Source organism: Pinus tabuliformis, chromosome 2_1, assembly GCF_031772625.1.
Source record: "Pinus tabuliformis cultivar Carrire ecotype Pingquan chromosome 2_1, CPIR1, whole genome shotgun sequence".
NCBI lineage: Eukaryota > Viridiplantae > Streptophyta > Pinopsida > Pinales > Pinaceae > Pinus > Pinus tabuliformis.
Genome location: NC_142299.1, coordinates 504390346 through 504409933, shown reverse-complemented (window position 1 = coordinate 504409933; position 19588 = coordinate 504390346). Strand labels below are relative to the sequence as shown.

General features: G+C 36.6%; 2 pseudogenes; both read left to right on the top strand.

Moving 5' to 3' along the window:
- Positions 1-260: 260 nt before the first annotated feature.
- On the top strand, positions 261-1040 carry LOC149201150 (mitochondrial fission protein ELM1 pseudogene; annotated as a pseudogene).
- Positions 1041-4963: 3923 nt separating this feature from the next.
- Positions 4964-6359, top strand: LOC149201149 (jasmonate-induced oxygenase 1 pseudogene; annotated as a pseudogene).
- Positions 6360-19588: the final 13229 nt, after the last annotated feature.

The following is a 19588-nucleotide window of genomic DNA, read 5'->3' as shown; positions in this document are numbered from 1 at the left end:
ACTGCAAAATATTCTCTACAAATGTGCAACAAACAACTAGTGTGCAATATCCCTTTAATGTAGACAATACTATTGATTTCTCAAGTCTATTTTATCCATAAAGACAACAACATTGGTGCAACCATATAGCTCAAAGTTTACCCATATAATTCAACTCATCTTCAATGCAAAAATATCGACCAAGACACATGGTGAGCTCAATCAACATAAAATATATTCGATGTTGAAATTAAGCATAAGTTTCAATTCAGAGAGTAATAATGGCTCGTGAAATTACAGAGAAAGAGGGACCATTGTTGGTTGTTGCATCTAGTCGGGACACAGTTTCAATTGCGAGTACAATAAAAAGACTTACTCCCCAAAATAAATTTGTAATACAGATGCAACACCCGAGGTGTCAGCGCAATCGATTTGACTTGGTGGTAACCCTTCACCATGATTTTCATGCTTTGACTCCTATTGGACGGCAACAAGTTCCTCGTTTTCTATGGAATTGGATAAGTCCTAGAGAACCACCAGATAGAAAAGTGGTGCTTACACTTGGAGCTTTGCACCAAGCTGTTTTTGCCACATTACGAATGGTTGCTACACAGTGGCATGATGAATTAGCACAACTTCCAAAGCCATTGCTTGTTGTGAATATAGGGGGACCTACAAGACATTGTAAATATGGCACAGACCTTGCTGTGAAGCTAATAGATGCCCTATATAAGGTTCTTGGTAAATGTGAGACTGCACGCATTTATTTCTAGACAAGAACGCCTCTTCAAGTGTGTAACATAATGTGGAAAGAATTTGCTAGTCATCGAAAGGTCTATATTTGGGATGGCCAAGATCCAAACCCACAGATAGAGCACCTTCCGTGGGCTGATGCCTTTGTATTCACAACATATTCGATGAGTATTGTAAGTGAAGCATGTAGTACTAGGAAGCTAGTGTATGTCATTGGAGAATAATGCCAATATACCACTTTTGCAAACACTTTCCACATGGTTTTAGGCCATGCAAAGCAAATTCAGCTTGTTTTGGTCGTTCAATAAAGTTTAACGCAGTAGCAGTCAATAAAATTTAATGCAACAACAACCATTTCATAGCATTAATACAGGTTTTGAGCCAGAAATACTCACAAAATCAATTCTAATCCATATCCATCATAAATTCAACGCAGAGAGATGAAACATATACCCAATGCATCGAGAGATATTTGTTGCCAACACAGATATAATTCGAACCATTCTATGTAGAGCTTTGAAACAACATCCAATACTTCTCTTCAAAAACTCAACACTCCATTTCCAGTCAACGACACTCCCTTTCTCGTCGAGAGCTCCATTCCAACATAGTCAAATATCATGATCAACAATTAATATATTCTAGTGACATGACCAAAGATTTAATGTTTTGATTCATTGAATTTCACAAGAACTGCTTCAGTTCATTTCTCAGGAATTCAAATAAAATCACAGAAAATGCACCAGGAGTATGGAGTTGGAATCAATGCACAGCTAAAATGCTGAGGTAACGTTTGAACTAGGAATGGAGAAAGAGCGCACAGCTTCCGTTGGTTTGCAGAAACAGGTATGAGTGGAAGCATGAAATTGATAGAGAGTGTTAGAGTGTTGCATTGGTAGAGAGGGATAGGTCTCGCGATATTCGTCTTTGCAGTCGAAAGGGCGGGTCTGCTCACAGTAGAGGAATGGCAGAGCTAATAGAGGTAACAACTTTTATTGTAACAAATGCTCAAAAAGGTATAATCAGGAGGAGAGTATTGGTTTACAAAGGCCATAAAAATAGGTTTCGCACACTTGACCAGGGCAGGAGATCGCCTGCTTTGATACCATGTTAAACACACACATGGCAAAGACAAATACGAAAGATAAGTGGGAGAGTTCACTTATTATTAACAATTGATATACATTTATAGTACATGGTGTGACCTTTGGATTCATATTCCAAGTGGTCTCTTGGACTCCTTTTTGTTGTTCAGCTTCCACACCAACTCTTAGAGGATTAGGTGTCCAACACCTTTCTCCCTCTGTGTCTCTCTTCTTCCTTCCCTTTCTCTCCTTCTCTCTCTCCCTTTTTCTCCCACCTCGCTTTATCTCTACCCCCCCATCATTCTCTCTCTCTCTCTCTCTCTCTCTCTCTCTCTCTCTCTCTTTGTCCCCTCCATCTTTGTGCCTCCCTCTCTCTCTCTTGCTCTTCTCTCCCCACATCTTCTCTATCATCCCTCCCCTCCTCTCTCCCTCTCTATCTCTCCATCTCTCCCTTCTTACTCCCTCTCTTTCCACCTTTATCTCCCTATGTCTTCATTCTTTCCTCACTCTTTCTACCCCATCCTATCTCTTCTTTCCTCTATCTCCTACCTCCCTCTCTCGTCTCTCCCCATCACTCTCTCTCTCTCTTTCTCTCTCTCCACCCTCAAACGTTTTCACTATCTCCCTCCCTCCCTCTCTCTTCCCTTCACTTTTCTTGTTGTCATGCCTAGATCCTTAGGTAACATGGATCTATGTTGGTTCTTAATAATACTATTTGTATTATATAAATTTCACATCTTTAAATATAAAGGTATTATCATTTTTAGTTTTATTCAAACCTTAATTTAATTTCTATGGGAATATTTTTAGTAGTCATGAAGATAGAGGGTTTATATACATCTAAAAATTAATTATAACCTTTTTCCTAATAGATTCAGTTAAAAAAAGTTTTTGAGACATATTTTTGGTGATTATCACATCAAAATTATTTTTCTGACACGTTTCAAACCAACCAGTGTGGTTCATCGTCACCACAAGATGAAGAATCAGATTAGTTAAATAGTGAGACAGATCGCTCCAACATCTAAAAAGAAAAGATTAATTTTGTATAGACAAAAAATTAGGGGCAAAATATATACTTTCAATTTAAATAAATAACTAAAAAATAAACATGTTTCAAAAACATGATATGGATCACACAAGCCTAAATTCTATAAAAAATGATATAAAATTAAATTAAAATAGAACAATTTTTATTGTAAAATCAGATTTAGTTTTTGGGCATGTGTTATTGATAAGCCATGGTTTTGTAACAAAGCCTATTTACATGTCACTAATATCCATGGTAAAGTGGGGGTGAATATCGATGGTTAAGAATCTTGTTATATTGTTATAAAATATTTTGATTGTGAAATAGGTTATGATTGTTTAGAATGTGGTATTGATAAGCCATGGTATTAGCCCATGCTATTGTAGCAAATTCTATTCACAAGTTCATAATATCAATGACAAAGTGGTGGTGAATATCCATGATTATGAATCTTGTCATATTGAATAAAATATTTTGATTGTGAAATAAGTTATGTTTTTTGGGCTTGTGGTATTGTTAAGCCATGGTATTGTAATGAAATCTATTTACAAGTTAACAATATCCATGGTACAGTGGGGATGAATATCTATGGTTAACAATATTTTCATATTGTTATAAAATAGTTTGATTGTGAAATAAGTTATTTTTTTGGCATGCGTTATTGATAAGTATTGGCCCATGGTATTGTAACAAAGCCAAATTTCTACAAGTTACTATAAAGTGAGGGTGAATATCCATTAAGAATCTTGTCATATCGTTATAAAACATTTTGGTTTTGAAATAAGTTATGGTTTTTGAGCTTACCATATTGATAAGACATGGTATAAGTTAATAACAAAATCAAAATATAACAAATTGAATTGTATTATTTTTATTACTTTAACTTTTTATTATTAATTTAACCAACTTACCGATGTTTGTACTTACCAACCTCTTCTGACTTATTATTATTTAATTAAACCAACATTTAGAATAGTTTACATACATGCATTCAATCTACACATCTACAATCACAAGTTAATAACAAAATCAAAATATAACAAATTGAATTTTATCATTTTAGTTATTTAACTTTTTTTTATTAATTGAACCATCATTTACTTACCCCAATTACTTTTAACTTATTATTATTATTATTATTTTATAAAATCAACTCCAATTACTTTTAACTTAATTACTTTTAACTTATTATTTTTTATGAAATCGGCTCTGCTCTCACGCAACCTTCTTACAGTTACAATAGAAAGCCTTTTTTTTTTGCCCGGCGGAACCTTATCTATATCTATGGTTTCCCCGTCGTTACGACAATGTAGCTCCCGTTGAACGTGAAGCTGGAGACATCGGTTGCAATCTGCGTGCGAAGTCACTTATTAATTTCGAAAATTTCAGGTTGTTCAAATGGAACTAGTTTGATTATATCCGCATTTCTGGAAGCAGTCTTAAGTTAGGGATGATAAAAGATTATATTTTTGCTTAATCGCAAGTTAATCAACGCAATTTCACATGTAAAGAAAGTGGAGGGAATTTTTTTATTTGGATATATAAAGACTGTATTTTTAGGATCATCGATGTGAGGCTTAGCTTTCATCGCTTTGACTTAATTAAATATGTATTACCTCTATAGAATCATGAAAGAATGCAAAGTTTCCGATTTCCATGTATTATTTCCTTACATGGCATGTGATACCTCAAAGAACATGTGATGATATATGGGAGATTCCCATGCAAACTGACTTTCAGGCACTGACCACTCAACGCTATCAATAACTTATGTCTCCAGAACGACCACGAGGCCATGTTACACACTTAGAAATTCTATTATCTCGAGGGCACGTAGTCGTTACTATTCATGAGGTAAGTCAGATTTTGAGTGGCTGATTATGATGCCTAGTCGACATTCTCCCCTTTTGGTACAACATCACGTTTTCCCATCCTTTTTATTGAGTTTAATAATCCCCCGGTTTGGTTGTATTATTTTAAGTTTTAACGACCTCTGGGATGGCAAGGGAGAGAATGCGGTAGATATCTATTTGTCAGATTACAGAGTGCTAGCAGTCCCTTGGCTATATATATTGTTCAGCACTTTGATCAGTTGTGTTCTGGACATTGCCATCCAATGGAGTGGCCTGAGACAATAACCAGAGTCCAATGTATTTCGGAGAGCGGCATTGAATGCTTGCCATCCAGATACATCAGGCCTGATCACGAGAGGCCCCCGAAGTTGCGGCTGTTAGCAGAGGAGATACCCATCATAGACCTCGCTGGTCTCTACGACGAACGTCGGAATAAGACCATGGAAGACATATCAGATGCATGTAGAGAGTGGGGATTCTTTCAAGTTATTAACCATGGAGTTTCTGCGAAACTTCTCATGTCCGTACGTGAGGTGTCGAGAGAGTTCTTTTGTCTGCCGTTGGAGGAGAAGCAGAAACACGCCAACGATCCTGGGACTTACGTTGGATATGGTAGTCGAACTGGTGTGCAGAAAGGTGCGATTCTCGACTGGGGGGATTACTATTATCACAACTACTTGCCTCTCTCCATACGAGAGGAGGACAGATGGCCATCCAAACCGGATGAATACAGGTGATGCAGGAACTCCCTTTCCATTCAACGTTGCATTTTTATTCTTCGTTTACACTCAAAATTCCACTTGCATGCATCTATATGGAGTCAATGGAGCATCATTTACAAGTTTCATTTTGGAATCTATATAGTTCTTTATTTTTATCCTAATTCTGAGAGTGGAAGTGATGTTTATCGGTTGGGTTGCAAGATAAAACAGGAAGTGTTCCTTTTCTCTTGTTTATGTAGCTACTCTGGAAATTTCATTATTGCTTCTTTGTGTCGACATCACAGGAGTATAATGAAGGAGTACTGCGAAGGAACGCTGCAACTCTGTAACACCTTGCTGTCTGTGTTTTGGGAAAACCTGGGCCTGCCTCCGGACCATCCAAATGAAGCTTTTGGAGGCGAGGAGGGAATTGGGATTTCTGTTCGAGTCAACTATTATCCCGTATGCCCACAACCAGAATTGACTTATGGGCTGTCCCCTCACTCCGATCCTGGAGGAATAACCGTTCTGCTTCAGGATGATGTCGTGGGCCTCCAAGTTCACAAAGGCGACTATTGGGTGGCTGTGCGCCCTGTCGTTGACGCTTTGACGATAAACCTAGGCGACCAGATGGAGGTCAGTATTTCGATCACTTTTTTCATTCACCCGTCAAAATCCGTCGATTGTCATAGTTCTTTCTATTTCTTTCTTCGCGCAGATATTGGCAAACGGAATTTACAAAAGTGTGGAACACAGCTGCCTTGTGAACTCGAAAAAGGAACGAATGTCGATCGCGGTTTTCTGTAACCCTAATGGAGACAAGGAAATCGGGCCTCTAAAGGAGCTGATTGATGATTCCAACCCGCCGAGATACCGAAAGATGAAGTTCAATGACTACAGGATGTTCATTCGAACAAGTGGGCCTAAAGGAAAGAGTTACCTGAAGTCGAACATATAATTTCGATGAAGCAGCCGAATTATAAGTTCTTGTACTGGTGCATATGCAAGACAAACATCCTGTGACATGCATATCTGTAATCCAAACATAGAATAATCACGCACAAATAGGTTGAATGTGTTTACATAAATTCAATCAGTTTGTGCATAGTCTTAGCCTTTAGGAGACAAGTGGATTGCCCGCATAAAATGAGCGTTGCCCACTTTGTATTTGGAAATGCTATATACATCTTATGAATTGTTTAATCTAGTCTGTTGTCTAAAGATACCGATGCAAGTTTTATTGTGATTTGGATGTATGTATATTTCAGCGTAAAATAATATTTGTAACCGGGTGTCCCTGGAGACACACGTGAAGTACCCGCTTTGGCATTTAAATCCGAATCCTTGTTCACATATCATAATTTAGGAATACACGAAGCATAAGTATCCAAATAATGGACGCAACAAAAATATAATCCAGAACAAATATAATCCAATGTAATGGAGACAACAAAAATAGAGGCTTGCCCAGCAGGCTTGGGACCATCAACGCTGAAGGCCTGAGGCAATAATATTGATATCAAAATCGCTTTTAAAACATTTCCCGCAAAGTTTGCCTCTACTTACACTGATTTAAACGATTGTTTTACATAATGGGTTTTCAAATATTGGAAGATGATAAGAAGAGGGAGCAGTTTGTTGGTTTAAAAAAAAAACTATGATCACCTTTCTTTTAAATATATAAGAATTATTAATTATATACAAGTAAAATGACTGTCTAAGTATGATATATTTTAAAATTTTGATTAAATAGGTGAAATTTTTTAGGGTAAAATATTTATTTTAAATGTTTTAAATGAGTTTTTGATTTCATATATGTATTTAGATTGTGGAGAATTTAAAACTTAATGTGGTAAGTCTAACAAATCTCTCTCACTGTTATATATTTTGGAGTTTTTTTTAAGCAAAGTAAATTTTTTGGGGTCCAATATTCATTTTAAATGTTTTAAATTAGATTGTGGAGAATAAATCTCTGTCAGAAAATATAACAAATCCCTACCAAATAACACAAGAAAATATACCTAAAAACCTTCCAATGCCTAACTTGAATATAGAAATTATAAATAAAACATTTCAAAACTATTTATAAATTAACATTTACCTAATACATATTTTTTTCCTTTAAACAAATCACGCATAGTAATAAAAATTATTAATCTAATAGATTTAAACCAACTTTGTCTTAGTTCTTCTAGTGTAAGATCAATTTATGCTAGCATATTTCTTATATCTAGTTATGTCCCTATGAAATTATTTTTTTAATCATTTTTGATTGTTATGAAATGAATTTCTAATAAAGTAATTTTTTAGATTTATTATCAAATAGTAAAAAGATTATTTATGTATATTAATTAATAACTTAATCATATGTATTGGGTAATGGATATACAGGTGCTTTTTTAAGGCACTCCTTGATGTGAAGTCACTGCTTTAATTGCTCTCCTCATGGGGTGATGTATTCTTGCCAAGCTTAACAAAAAAAATTAACTTAATCACATGAAAAATTAAACATTGTTTTTTTATTGCAAATCAGTTAAATACACTTGAAAGAAAAAAATATTTCTTAAAAGAATTATTTATAATTATTGTTAAAAATGGAAATGTCAATAATCTTTTCTACTTCAACTTTTAACTCAAAATGATAAATTTAAATTTTATTTACACAAGGATTTCTTTTTCTATAAAGAAGGAATTGTATTTTTCAAAAGTATTACTTTCTATTATTACTATTAAAATTTACCTATCGGAAAATTAACAATATTTTCTTAAAAAAATTATTATTATATATATATATATATATATATATATATATATATATATATATATATATATATATATATACAAGTTAATTAGGATAAAATTATCTAATTCTATATGTGTTAAAAATGGAAGACTCTTAGGTGAGGGCTTCACCTAGAGACTGCCTCTGGTAGAATGCTCTACATGCTCGTCATTACAAATCATGAATATATAGTTTACACAAATATAGAGAAGTTAGAAAAACTACCTAAGAAGTATGAATTAAATCCTAATGTGAGGCATATGCATAACCAAGGAACCGACTCTCTCCTAAAATACATTTCTCCATTATCTTCAACACTCCCCCTTAACGGAGAAAGGGTTCACAAGAACCCCTAACATCTCCCTAAATAAATCAAACTTAATTCTTCCAAGAGGCTTAGTAAAAATATTTGTAGCATTGTCAAAAGTATTATAATATTCAATATGGATTTCCTTTGACTGAACCTTCTCCTTAACAAAGTGAAAATTTGTATCAATATGCTTTGTGATTTTATGAAACACTTGAGTATTTGCAAGTTTGATTGAGCTCTGGTTATCACGTCTTTCAATAATTGCATATTTTTGTTCTTCTCCAGCATCCTAAAGAAATCTCCTTGACCAATCTACCTCACATGTTGCTGCACTCATTGCTTGATACTCCACTTCTGCTGAGGACAAGGATACAATTTTCTCCTTCTTTCCGCTCCATGCAATGACCCCTGACTAAATGTTGAATGCATAGCCTGTTATGGATCGTCAGTCATCTAGATTTCTGGCCCAGTCTAATTCTGAAATACCTTTCAATCTACAATCAAATGAATCAGTATATTTAATACCAAAGTCTAAGGTTCCTTGAAGACACCTTAGACGCCTTTTGCTGCAGCCCAATGATTCTCAAGAGGCGTTGACATGAATTCGGTCAATACACTGATGTTGCTTTGCACTGATCCATTCTAAACTTTTTCAACAGACTCCTCACATACTTTCCCTGAGACATAAAAGTCTTGCCATAATCCCTCCAGACTTCAAGACCAAAACAATAGTGTAACTCTCCGATTTATTTCATCTCAAAAAGATGTGGCATCGTCTCTTTGGTTTCTTTAATTAGTCCATTAGCATTTCTTGTAATGATAAGATCCTCTACATATAAAGAAATCAAAACAATTTTCCCCTTTTCATCAAACACAGTATATAGATTAGGGTCATTCTTCCTTCTTTTATAACTATGTTGTACGAAAAATTACTAGATTTTATCATACCACGACCTCAGAGCCTGTTTTAGTCCATACAATTCTTTCTTCGATCTACAGATTAAATGTTCCTCCCCCTGTTTAACAAACCCTTCGGGTTGCATTAAATACACTTCTTCTTTTAATTCCCCATTTAAGAATGCAGACTTCACATTTGGTAGCTAAAGTAATTAATATTTTGATTGTCTTTAATAAGGCTACAGGGGTGAAGGTTTCCTCATAGTGTATGCCTTCTTTTTGCAAGTACCCCTTTGCAACTAGCCTAACTTTATATTTGTCTATACTCTCATCTTCTTTAAATTTAGGCTTGTATAAACATTTGCAACATATGGTTTGTTTCCCTTCAGGTCCTTCAACTAGATCCAAAGTTTTGTTTTTGAGAATTGAATCATATTTCTCTTCCATGGCTTCCCTCCATTCGCTATATTTACTTGCTTATTTATAATTAGAGGGTTCGAAAACATTTAACATACTAGTTATAAGAGCATGATCCCTATATCTTGTTGGCAACTGAATTTGCCTACCTGATCTCCTAAGTGCTGGACTAGCTTCAAATCTGTTCTAATCATCCCTTGGTGGACATGGCCTACTACTTGCATATGTACCATCCACTTCTTCCTTTTCCGTTGTTGACGATGATGATGATGTTGCTCCTTCTCATGGTTGTTCCTATCATCACTTCCATCTTCCACCAGAAAAGGTATGTGCCAATCCTCATTGCTTCTTTCATGGCTTCCATCATCAACCTACTCATGGAATACCACATCTCTACTTGCAAACACTTTATGAGTAGAGGGATTAAACAAATTATAAGATTTAAACTCTGTGCAGTACCGAACAAAAATGCATTTAATGGCCTTTGAATTTAGTTTCTTCCTATCCTCTTTTGGAACATGAGAATAAGCTTTGGAGCCAAAAACTCTTAAATGATTAATTGCAGTCTTAAAGCCTAATAAAGCTTCGAATTGAGTTTTAAAATCAAGGTTTTTTGTTGGACTCCTATTATTCAAATATATTGTAGTATTTATTGGTTCTGCCCAAAATCCATCAGATAGATTCTTACCTTTTAACATGCTTTGAGCACACTCCACAAGGGTTATGTTCTTCATCTCTGCAACCCCATCATATTGAGGAGTGTCAGGAATTTTGAACTGATGAACTATCCCATGGTACTTTCAATATTTAATGAAACCACCCTTCTTGTATTCTCCCCCTTGATTTGAGCATAGGATTTTGATGAATTCTCCTGTCTGTTTTTCAATCATTCTTCCGAACTCTTTAAAATATTTAGAAGTATGATTCTTCTTTCTGAGCAAAAATACCCAAGTAAATCTCATGCAATCATCAACAAACAATAAGAAATAATAGGCACATCCTAATGACCTTGTTTGCATCGGCCCACACAAATCAATGTGCACAATTTCTTGTATATCTCTCTTCTTTCTATTTAAATTTGCAGGAAACTCATCTCTATGCATCTTCCCAAGAGAACATGCTTCACAATCAACATGAATATTCTTTAAAACAAGAACACCATTGACCATACCTCATTTCTAAAGTAGTGGCAGGTCATTTAAATTGAGATGACTGAATCTTTGATGCCATAAGTCTTCTGCACTCATAACTAATGAGGTCAAAGCTTGCTGTGGTGCACTTCTTACATTCATCTTATACAATCCTGCCACTCGAATACCTGATGAAATTGGCTTCATGTGATCCAACAGATCTTTAATAACACAATAAGACTTAAAAAAATCTACCTTAAGGTTCCGATCTATTATCATAGAGACATAGAATAGGTTCTTTTTTATTCAAAGTACATACATTACATTTTCAATATGTCTAATATTTCCATTTGGCAAAATGACACAAACATTACCATACCCTTTGATCTGGTACCCTCTATCATCGCCAAGATAGATATTTGCACCACTGCAGGTTTCTTTAAAATTCCCAAACCAATCTCTCTTACTTGTCATGTGAGTGGAAGCTCTTGATTCCGCAAACCAGGTTTCTGCCTCATCATTCTCAATAGAGAATTCAGAATCAGATACAAATAATCTGAGATTCTAATTTTGATCTTCATCAGCAAAGTGTCCTGCATACATCTTATGTCTATGGCAACCTTCATCAAACTTCTTCTTCTGACAGTTTTTCATCTATATTACTAACTCTACCACAATGAAAACATTTGGGTCCTGAATCACTTCTGTTTCAGGACATATCTTGAGGTGGTTTTCTCTGTGGTGTACTTTCACCTTTCTATCCTACATTTTCCTCCCCTCTAAAGGGCTTCTTCTTCGCCATTAGAGCAATATCTGAACTCTGGGGTTTCAGGGTCATTCGCCTCTCTTCCTCTTGCATCATGATTCTTGTCAATTATTCCAAATTGGGGGTTTTCTCTCTCGCATTTGAACTCGTGATAAACATTTGATAGTCATTAGTCATACCATTCATGGTAATTGTGACTAGATCAGTGTTTCACACTCTCTCCTATGTCGCCCATTTTATCTTTGAGCTCCTTGATTCGATAAATGAACGCAACCACTCACTAAATCTCCTCCATTTTAATGGCGAGAATCTTGTTTTTCAAAATCAATAAGTGATTTGTGTTTTTTGTCGTACAAGTTCTTGAGGGTTTTCTAGATGTCATTTGTTGATTTGCATTCACGAATGTGAGGGATAATACAGTTCTTCACTAAAAATTTTAACAATACTTTTTCTTTTTTCTCACTCTTTTCCCAGTCCTGGATTGTTGCTAGTGTTACGCCTGTAGCTACAGTCAATTTCAACTCATCACTGGTTGCAATTTCCCACGCATTTTTCCCCTCCAACAGGGTCTGCAACTTAAATTTTCAATTCGAGAAATTTGATTTATCGAGCTTACTGCTCTCATTCATATATGCCTCTGCCATCTGGTTATTCATCTTGACAGGTATCCCTCAAGAAATATAAAATTTTACCTCCAACACTTTAATAGACAGATCTATCTCCAGATCCAAGGAGCGATCTAAAAAAAATAGATGCTTTGTTAATTAAATAACATTTCCTTTAATTTGATGCAAAAAACCAAGATCCCTCTTTGTTTTTTTTTTTAAGAAACCCTCATTTATTTAAAAAATGACTCCCTTTTTTCATGTATAAAAACTTTATCACATGTGACAAACAATTTAAAAAAAAATATTATTATAACCCCAAAAATAAAAATAAAAACACGACATTCGAAATTCACTCGAACAACAAGGAAAATTCAGTATAGTCTACCTTTCACTTTTAGCCTTGGTTCAAAAATAGATCAACAAAAAGAATGATCACATACCAACAATACCTTGCTCTCGGCCTCACGCACAAAGGAACTACCGACAAAGATTGCACGATCTTCCTAAACGGTCTTCTTTAGCTGTCACTCAACTTAGCTCAGCAGATGTATGATTGGCTTTTTGGCTCTTTTCCTCACTACATCAGAAGTTGTAAGTTCATAATTTATCAGGAATATGAAGAAAACCATAGCCTTGAGAACTAAGAGCAAGTTCTAGCCGAACTACATTCAACAAATCTTTTGGTTCAGTTTCAATAATTTCGAGATTACACAGATCGTTGCGGTACTCCCTCTCTACTTGATGACCTAACATAATTTCATGTTATTTCTTCTGTGACAAAACCATCAAATACTTCTCTTCGCCCTCTGGTTGCTGTGAGAAAATTTGAGCTTGCTAGTTCCTCCCACCATGACAAACTCCTTTAACTACTGCACCTCCATGCAGATTGACCACGATCCACAAGGAGAACGCGATTGATTCGCTTGTAGCCTCACGGTCTCTTCCTTTGTTGCTCCACCACTCAGCCTCCTAGTAGCCTCCACAACAAGCAGATGGATTCACCACACTGCCTTTGAGTCAAGCTGCCCCCACTACACACATGACTTTTAACTTAGTCGCTGTAGGTCCAAGGTTACTGTGGCACCATCCAACAAATCTGATCCCTACACAGCCAGAATTTGACCCCCAAATAGCCAAATATTCGATCAAACTGTAGAAATTCGGTCAAATGAAGAAACAAATTTTTTCAATGCAAATCGGTGATGATGGCCCATGCTACAAGAAATCGTGTTAAGTGGAGGTCAAACAATGATTTTTTTGCTCAAGGAATGACGTTTGTCAATAGAGAAGAGCGTGCTTCTTGAGCCAAAATGTGCATTGATCAAGCAACGGAAATGTTCTCTGCCACCACCACTAAGGCCACACTACAACCACGATGCACTCTCAGTCACCGAAGCATTCTCGCTTTCCATCACTGAACCTTGAAGCTGTGATACCATGTTAGAAATGGAAGACAAAGATATTATTCAATAAACTGAGCAACTCTCAAGTGAGGGCTTCCCCTGGAGACTTCCTCTCGCAGAACGCTATACATGCTCATCATTACAAATCATGAATATATAGCCTACACACATGTAGGGAAGTTAGAATAGCTAGCTAAGAAGTAGGAACTAAATCCTAATCTGAGGCATACACATAACTAATGAACCGAGTTTCTCCTAAAATACATTTCTCCATTATCTTCAACAACATGGTAGCATTCCTATAATGAGTTATGGAGTTCCTATAAGAAAAATATAATTCATACATGATCTGGATTTAAACAGGAATGCAACAAATTACAGAGATAACCATAAATACAGAGATGCAGCGGAAATAATACTTCATTCAATTACAAACAAAATTGGAAATAAACAAGCTAGTGCGATGGTAGCTTATCTCTTAGAAGAGATTTTGCGGCCACATGCCTCTGAACTGTGTTACAATGAGGCTCGAAGGCCTATTTATTGTTAAGAAACAATGGAAAACCCTAAACATCTAAAAAACTAACCCTAGAAGATGAAACACCAAATTGTGTGCCCCGTTTGGGTAAATTGGTACATCAACTTCCCGGGGTCGTAACTTTGGCATACGCACAATATCTCGTTAGAAAGATCTATCTAAGAACTACAAATTTGGTAAGAGCAACATTAGGCCATGGACCCATCTTGCTCCCATATTTTGCAAAAAATTTCGTTTAGGGCCTCAAAATGGCTCCAGAATTTCACGACCCGAAAAACTGCTAAAAATAGTAAATTGTGCTAAAATTACAGCAACTAAAAAACTAAAAGAGATAGTTGTGTGGGTCCCAGTGGGATAGGTGGGTGGCCACCAAAATCCACCTGGATCATTCCTCCCCCCTTAGGAAGCAATCATCCCCATTGCGTTGAGTTCCTCCATTTGCTGAACTTCGTCCCCGGTGAGCTGTTCTGCAATCTCAGATGTGTCTAGTAATGGTGGGAAGCATAGTCGAGGGTGGCACACATTGAACACTTGGTGTAGGCGAAGGAATGAGGGAATGTTATGCTCCAAAGCATTGTTTCCAACAACCTTGGTAATGGTGTAAGGACCATGTCAGAGTGGTCTGAGCTTCTGATGGGTTCTAGTAAGGTGTTCTTTCCGCTGAGGTGACCAGACTTTGTTGCCCACTTGAAAATTGCGTGGTACCCCCGTGGGTGAGGAGAAGTTGTTCCCATGTTCTGTCATGACCGTATCTCTTTGCTGCTACTGCTGTGTGGAGGAACCCTTCGCGGGGGTCATGGATGTGGTGACCATCTTCGCCTTACTTTGGGAGTGAACCAGACAGAAAATAAATTTCCTAGTCTATGAGATGATCTTACTGCCTTTCTTAGTAGCGATCAAAGAACTAGTGGTAGGTGGGGCTACCTCTGGTATCCTATATAATGAATTACCCAAAGAAGCAATAACAGCGTGACGCCTTGACTCATACATAGCATGTTGCCTCCATAAGTACGGTTGGCCTAATAATACATCACAAACATCTAGAGGTGTAATATCACACAGTAGCTTATCTGTGAAGGGTTTCATGCTATAGGGAAAGCAACACTGCTGGTGAACTCAAAAATATCATCCTTGCTGAAGCAACCTAATATTGTATGGCTGCAGGTGTGGTGTAGTCGGTAGGCCCAATTGCTTCACAACCTCTGTTGAAATAAGGTTCTTTTGGCTACCACTATCGACAATGAATTGCAGTGGCAAATCCTTCATCCACATCTATAAGTGGAAAATATGCTCCCCCTCCTCTGGATATTCGAGGTTATTCTTCTGGATCTTGGCAGTGGCAATAGTGGTGCTAGGCTCCACGTCAATTATCTACTTCCCTTTTCCATTCCCTTGTTGGGTTTTGACTCAGGGTTAAAACATGTATCTGATTCTGAAGCCTTCAACTCGGCCACCAACAACTGCTTGGTCTGACACTCACTTGTGTTGTGAGTGGGGATCATATGGAACTCACACCACTTTCATGTGTCCTTCTTCGACTTCGTGGTGTTGTTCTTTTCTTGCGGCTTCAATGGGTTGCCTTGGGTCACCCCGCTTTAGCTTTGTCCTTTGGTCTTTGGATTCGCAGATCCAAAGTCCCGCTTCTTCTGTTTAAACTTCTACTCAATTTTGATAGCGTAGCAGTATGCCATGCCGGGTGAGGAGATGTTCAAGAACTCCATCTCTTCCTAGATGTATTTGCGTAGGTAGTTGTGGTATTTGAGTACCAAATGTAGCTCAGAATCCTTCATACCCAACTATGTGTGAAGGGTATGAAAAATGTTTGTGAACTCCAGCACATCTTGCTCCCTTCCCTACCATAGGGTGGTCCACTTTATGTATTTGTCCTCATAGCTTTTGATAGGCTAGTAGTGCTCCTTGATGGCACCCTGGAATGAATTTCAAGTGGCTGCAACTGAAAATAGCGAGTCTGTAATTTCATCCTTCTGCTCGCAGTAGGTTTCCCACCAATCCTTGATGTGTGACGTTGCTTTGAGAAGAGAAAAAATAATCTTTTCCCAATTGGAAAAATTATGAACAGAAAAATACTCTTCTAGCAGATTTATCCATTTATCTATGGCATCTACATCTATCTCACCCTCGAATATGGGGATTTGAAAATTAACTTGTACCTTAAAGGGTGTGTGGCATTTCCAAAGTAGCCGTTGGAAGTAAATGCATCACCTCTGGGTAGTCGCTGAAGGATCTGGGTAAAGTTGTCTATCATCGTGTTCCTTTGTCACTGAGGGCTTCTTCGAGCAAGATTTTGAAAGGATCTCCTACCCCCTCGTCTTTATTTTCATCTGCCATGGGAAGCCATCGGGATTTGCGAGGCTGGTATTCCAAAGTTTCAACCAGTTCAAGCCCTAACTCCTTATATCCCGACCTCGTTGGGGACATGCAAAGAAAAACAGAGAAAAAGCATACTACTCTGATACCACTGATCCGGATTTAAATAGGAACGCAACAGATTACATAGATAACCATAAATACAGAGATGCAGCAGAAATAATACTTCATTTCATTACTGTAAAATACTAAAACATGCTTACAAACAGAAATGGAAATAAACCAGCTAGGGCGATGTTAGCTTATCTCTAAGAAGAGATGTGGTGGATACATGCCTCTAAACTATGTTACAATGAGACTCAAAGGCCTATTTATTGTTGAGAAACAATTGAAAACCCTAAACATCAAAAATCCAACCCTAGAAGATGAAATGCTAAATTGTGGGCCCCATTTGGGTAAATTGGTACATCAACTTCCCAGGGTCATAACTTTGGCATACGATCTCCATTTGATGCGTACAATATCTCGTTGGAAAGATATATCCAAGGGCTACAAATTTGGGACAAGAAAAATTGGTCCATGGACACATATTGCTCCGAGATTTCCCAAACAACGTCGTTTATGGCCTAAAAACGGCTCCATAAGTTCACGACCCGAAAGACTGCTAAAAATAGTAAATTGTGCTACAATTATGAAAACAGAAAAACTTAAAGAGATATTTGTGGGGGCCCATGTGGGATAGGTGGGTGCCCACCAACATCCACCTGGATCAATACATCTATATTAATAAAATATTTTTTAGTAAATTGGTGTGTCTATTTTAAAATAAGGCTTCTATAATTTTTGTGCCATTGAAATTTAATAAAACTGTAAATTTTTGAAAATCTCCACTAATAGGGGCATGAGATTAAATTATCACAATTATCATGGACATTAAAAAAAATTCCCTTGGTACTTTATTTCAATAATAACAAATATATTTTAACTAAAAATATGTCTCCCTCGCATTTATAATTTTAAATTTTAACTTAGGTTTTGGTTACGCTATTCATTTTCCATTATTTGTTTCCCATGTTAAAGATAAAGGCAAGGTTCTGAGCCCCTTGGTAGCCTTCTCTAGAATGGAAATCTTGAGGGTGAATAATGTATTTTTTTTCTTAGGACCTTCAGAGTCTCCAGGACTACCATGCTTAAATTTTCTCAATCTATAGTTCGAAGGGAGAAGCTAGTTTATGAATTTTTAACCTGGGTAGCCAGATAGCCATTATAAATAGTTCAATGCTTCCTAATTCTGCCCTGAAATTCTGTTCTCTACTAGGATTAGCATATCTAAGTTGTGATTGCATTGGACATGATCGATATCCCATGGAAACCTCATCAAACCGTTGGAGACGACAATTTAGTATAGATTTATTTATGTGTATCTTTTGAAGAATGATGATTGAAGATTTTTTCCTTTATGAAATATTTGGATGTAAAAACATGCCTATGAAATATATGTATGCGCAGAAATCAAATTCCTCTACTCTCATCCTATAGGTCTATAGGTTTAACTAGATACTTATTTATGTACGGTTTTACCTAATGGTATTGGAAAATATAAAGTTGACACAATGGAACATATTCTTAATTCAAGCCTAAGCCTGCATACTGACTCATTGCACATACATCACAATATGTCCCATTATATAATGATGGGATCACAAGAATCTATGGGCATAAAAACATGGAAGGTAGAGTCTATGACTCATATACAACTCACTTATCCTAGAAATTAATGACTTCTAGAACATCTCGTAACTCACATACATCTAAGAAGACAACTCAACAAACCTATCACATTACTAGACACTTCCATTTCCACATTATTCTAACATCCCCCCTTAATGGAGAAATGGATTTTCAACAATGCATAACAATGCCTGCTGGTCTGAGTCTCAGCTAGGCTTACAAATATGACTTCATTTTAACTTTCTTTGCATCAACATATTGATGAAATTTCTTCTTGGACTGGCTGCTCCAAACTCTGACACTTCCAACCTATTTAGTATTCTTCTTACTTCAAATCATGAAGTATGGACATTGCTTCTCATTCTAACTAGGATGATACTAATCCATGTCAACTCCTTTCTCAACAAATTTATTTTCATCATCACTAGTTTCCTGTTGACTTGGTTGTTGCCTCATCAATCCATAATAATGTTTTATTTCCTTTGGGCTCCAATATATTAAAATACCAGGAACTTCTTTAAATGTGTCCACTGGTTCCAACTCCATATCATATGAATCATTCATTGATTTACCATTGTGCTCATTTTCAAGAACCTTCACTATTCCCGCTGCTGCTTTGAGACCTGCATCAATTTGTTCAAAAGGTCTCTCAACCCATTCTTCAATAAAATTTACCTCGGCATCATAATCAGTTTTGGCATCTTCAGATTTTCTTTTCCTTTTAATTGTAGCTACAATTTCCTCTTCATATTCTTCCACTTTATCAACAACAAACAATAGTTTATCAATCAATACTTTTCAAATATAACCTGCAATTCATTTTCATAAAACAAACATCCATCATCAAATTTTGCAGTTTCCTCATTAATATTAGCAAGCATCGTTGTTGAGATCACCACCTCTACTTCAAAGAGGCTATTCACTTTCTTCAACTCATCTGCTACTGCTAAGTCCTCCAAAATGTAGGAATTTATAGGGTAAGTTCCTCAGACAGAACACCAAAGGACACCGCTCACAAACAGATCACAGATCAATACACCAATATTTTTGACGTGGTTAAAACCCTCAAAGAGGGAAACAGTCCACATCCTGAGCCAACGAGGCCCCTTCAGGAAATTTGTTAATAAAAGAATGAAAATTTACATAAACTTCTCTCATGGACGGTTAACCTACAAATGACCCTCCATGCTCTTTAAATAGAGATCATGGACCAATTAGGTGTTAAGCCGCGGATCAAGTGTTGGTATACCGAGGAGAGAATGAACCATCGGATCACT